General features: G+C 40.6%; 1 non-coding gene across 1 annotated transcript; it reads left to right on the forward strand.

Moving 5' to 3' along the window:
* Nucleotides 1-2,113: 2,113 nt before the first annotated feature.
* LOC111905176 (small nucleolar RNA R71) lies at nucleotides 2,114-2,220 on the forward strand. Its single transcript, XR_002854756.2, has one exon. It is a non-coding gene; the product is annotated as a small nucleolar RNA R71 (small nucleolar RNA).
* Nucleotides 2,221-4,778: the final 2,558 nt, after the last annotated feature.

Consider the following 4,778-nt stretch of genomic DNA (forward strand, 5'->3'; position numbering starts at 1 on the left):
TCCTAATTAAAAATAAAGAAAAGAAAAGAAAAATAAAAAAAAAGAAAATGCAAACCAAACTCGGGTTGCCTCCCAAGAAGCGCTTCTTTTTTTCTTGGAGTCTTGAGCTGGACTCCGTGCTTTCTACGTTGAATCTTCGGAAGAGTCTACCACCAGGATCTTTTGTTCCTTGAACCGTCGTTTATAAGCTTGAACTCTTCTTTTATACGCCTTCTTTGAATTTTCCTTTTTAGCTTTTCCATCTTCTTCATGCTTGCGTTTTGTGCCCTTTGTTTATTCCTTGCACTCCATAGCATTCTCCTCTTCTTTCACCACCGGCCTTGTTACTTTTGAAGTGACTTCGTCTTCATCACTTGTCATTTCCTTGTCCTCTTTGCTCACCCAAGAAGGCGGGCTCTTGTAAGCTATGACTTCAATCAAATACGGAACAGATGCCCTTGGTTTTGTCCTCTTGTCTTGATGAACTGCCTTTATCTCTTCTTCCATAAGCTTTTCCAACTCTTCTAGTTCATTCTCCTCATTAATCGTGAACACCTCTTCTTTATCTTCTTGAAAGTCATCTCTTATCCCGAAGACTTCTTGTTCATCCCCAACCCTCAAAGTGAGCTTGGACTCGCGGATATCAACAAGGGCACCAGCAGTGTTAAGCAATGGCCGACCAAGGATTATCGGAACATCCAGATCTTCTTTCATGTCCAAGACTACAAAGTCTATTGGAAAAACAAATTTTCCAATTTTCACCAAAATATCCTCCACTATGCCTCGGGGTTGTGTCACCGAACGGTTCGCCATGTGAATCTTCATTTTTGTAGCCTTCATCTTCTGAATCTCCAATTTTTGATAAAATGAAAAAGGCATTAGATTAATGCTAGCCCCGGAATCGGCTAAAGCATTATCCTTCATTTTATTCCCAAACTCGCATGGAAGAGTGAGGCGTCCAGGATCCCCCATCTTTTCTGGTGTTTCTCCCAACACAACTTTTGAAGTTTGCTCACTTAGAATCACTGTAGACTGCTTCTTTAATTGCCTTCGCGTATCTATCAAGTCTTGCAATAATTTCTGGTTCTCGGGAGCTTTGGATAAGGTCTCAACAAAGGGAGTATTAATTGGAATCCCTTTCACATGCTTCACAAACTCTAAATGTTCCTTCTCCAGTTGACTAAGTACTGCACGGGTGGGAAATGGCATAGGTGGATGATAATCTGGAATAGGCTCAAAAGATTTTTGCTCAGACTTGTGCCACGTCGTGGCCAGAGGCGTGCCACGTCGTGGCGAGCCTGGTTCAACATTTTCTCCATTTTCGATCCTTGATTTCTTGGGCTGCTGCGGTTCTTCTTCCAACGCCTCTAGGAATTCAGATATTGTATCTTCTTCAGTATCGATGGCCATTACGTGAGATTGGGCTTTTACTTCGGGATTCTTCGGGGACAATTTTTCATGAACTAAAGTGGCTAGTTGACCAAATTGTACTTCAAGGTTATGGATGGAGGCTTGCTGGTTCTTTATCAATGTTTGTTGTTCCATGATAGCGGAATCCATGGCAACATGTCTCTTTTCCGAAGCCTCCATAAACTTCATCAAAATGGTCTCTAGGTCGGGTTTCTTCTCAAAAGGTGGCTGCTCCTTTTGGTAAAAGCCTCGACCTGTCTGCCTATACTTCTCTTCTTTTTGCTTCTTATACTCTTCATATGGCAGCCACTCCTTCTTCGGTTTCCTCCAGTCGTCATCAAACTTATCCCCACTAGAGTAGCACACTTGAGCTTTTCTGTTCCCAAACTCATCCATATTGCAGTCCTTGGTCAAGTGTGGACCACTGCATCGCTCGCACCCCACTCTTATGGCATGTATCGACTGGTCCATTTGTGTTATCCGGCGATCCATGTTATTTAGCATGGCCATGACAGCTGCAATTTCTTCAGTTTGGGCCCCTCCACCGCCTTTGCTTCCGTCTTGCCTCGGGTTATGGTATTCACGGGAGTCTTTCGCGAATTCTTCAATTAGCTCCTTGACCTCCCTTGGATTTTTCTTTGTCAATGGTCCTTGAGAATCAAGGAGTTGTCTTGTCATCACATTGACCCCATCATAAAAGATTGACATCTCTTGCTGCACATTTAGGTCATGTTGAGGGCAATTTCTGACTAAGCCCTTGTACCGCTCCCATGCTTCGTATAGTGACTCCCCCGGTTGTTGCTCAAAGTTGGCTATCGCCTTCTTGAGTTTGGCTATCTTGGATGGCGGGCAGAACTGGTCCAGGGATTGCTCACGCATTTGAGCCCAAGTGGTGATTGTACCCGGTGGGAGTGCTTTTAACCACTCCTTAGCAGCTCCTTTGAAAGTGATGGGAAGCATCCTATGCAAGACTGTATTTTTGGTGATATTTGGGACATTGAAGTAATCCGCAATGTCGTTGACTTCGTCTAGATGCTTAAAAGCATCCTCATGATCCTTCCCAAAAAATGGGATGTCCTTCAGTGCTGTCAATATGTGTCCCTTCAGCTTGAATGTGGCAGTGGCAGGAATTGCGGGTTGGACTAAACCAGGACCCATATCTTTTCGGATCCGCTTCTTGTATGCTCCCGTGGACATTTCTTCAATTGCTGCCATCTCGTTCCTTGGCTCGTTCTCGGGTTCACTTGTGTGTTCTTCAAATTTTGGCTCGGTATCGTATTCGGACTCGGTTTGCACGGGTGTATGATCCAAATGCTCAAGATTGCTCTTGTGCTTCGCTGATGAACTTGACTCTCCTGTCTTCTTTCCCGACTTCCTAGAAAAGGCTGACTTTAATTCTTGCAAGGGCGTCTTTTTCTTGTGAAGTGCAGACTCGGGGTCTTCCAGTGGTGGCACCAAGTGTGTGTTTGAGCTTCTGGTCATGAACTCCTGCAACTTGCTAGACTAAAACGTAAAACTGAACTAAAATAAGAAAAACTAACTACAAACTAAAATTTTAAAAAATTTTGTCTGTCCACGTCGTGGCAAGTATGTGGCCACGTCGTGGACTCTGTGATTAACAGAAAATTTTTATTTTGCTGAAAAATTAACTTTTCGTGGCTTTGACTCCACAAGAAGGATCGATTAATTTAATGCAAATAAATAAGCTAAAAACTAAGCCGTTCCCCGACAATGGCGCCAAAAACTTGATGTGCACAAAAGTACCCACTAATTTTAATATTTATAACCTAACAAACTTAACTATCTATGCACTTATAGATAGTGTACCTAGTCAGATTATAGTATAGCTTGGGTAAGTCGGGTGTCGATCACAGGGAACGGTGTTCTAATTAATTTACTTACTATTAAATTAACCTAATTTATTTAACAAGTTTAATAAGGGGTTTTATCTGGTTTTACAAGATCAGATGAACTTAAATCAAATTCAATAAATAAAAACACACTCTTGTTTAGTTTGAATCCACTTCTCCCTTATGGCTAGCTAACGATTACAGATTATTAAGTTGGTTTTTAGTTATATTAGTAATTTAGTTCTATCTTACCAATACTTAACTAATTCATGTAAAAACATGTATGTTCACACATAATTAAACACATAACTAATTATAGATGTAAATATGCTATGTAAGATTTGTTGTGTAAACGTAATTATGATCACAATTCACGTTCTCTAGCACAGCTAAACTTTATTTATTCTAATTATTAACTAAGATTGGTCAATCCTAGCTCAACAATTCAATGTTCACTAAATTATTAGGTAAACAAGTTCATGCAGTTTAATGGTCACTAAGCTACACAGAACATGCAATTAAGCAATTAGATAACAAATTTTAACATGCTAGGTTATACAAATCAAACACAAGCAAATTTTTACCAACTAAGCTCAATCCATAATCATATAACTATTCATAAGTTTAAAGCTTCATCTAGCTAAACAAGAGTAGCTAGATTCAGCTGCTCATCATAGTAATTAAACTAACACAGCTAAAACTAATAAAAGACATGTTCTAAAAATAAACCTTTACTTCTTTTGGTGTTGAAAACCCTCTTCCAGAACCTTTATTTCGTTCTTATTCGTCTCTTGGAACTCTTTTTCTTCTGCCAAAAGTCTCCCTTTTCGTAATAATCAGGAGGACTTATATAATCCTTAAAAACCCGCGCCACGTCGTGGGCTTCAAACAATCCGTATCCTTCAAGGAAATCCTCCGTGTCGCGATGTTTATCTTCTGGAACACCCGTGCCACGTCGTGGGCGTCATCGCCACGTCGTGAATTTAGCTCTTATCGTGAATTTATTATTTTCTTGTCTTCCAAGCCTCCCATGTTCCCCATTTTGTCACTCTTGGTCCCTCTCTTCGAAAATCCTTTGTATTGACTGAAAATAACAATTTAAACTCATAAGTATCATTATTCTAAACATATTATCAATTTATTAATAAAAATGTACTTAAATACTACCTAAAAATAAGTATAAATATGGCAATATCACTGCTCGAGGGGCGAAATCCAGAAATTAGAACAAGAACTATGGAGCCTAACCATGAAGGGCTCCGACATAGTTTCCTATACCGCCAGATTTAGTGAGCTGGTGGCCCTATGTCCCAACATGGTTCACACGGAGGGAAAGAAAATAGAGAGGTATATCTGGGGGCAGGTGCCTCCATTTCAGGGGAATGTTTTAGTTTCAAACCCCGATACCTTCGATAGTGCCAAGTGATTGGCACAATTGTTCATTGACCATTGGGTCCATACCCCGTCGTCAACAACAACAACCCTAGCCATATCAAAACCCTCCAAAGCCGCTGCTAACAAGCGAAAATTCTAGGATGA

Source organism: Lactuca sativa, chromosome 9 (genome assembly GCF_002870075.4).
Source record: "Lactuca sativa cultivar Salinas chromosome 9, Lsat_Salinas_v11, whole genome shotgun sequence".
NCBI lineage: Eukaryota > Viridiplantae > Streptophyta > Magnoliopsida > Asterales > Asteraceae > Lactuca > Lactuca sativa.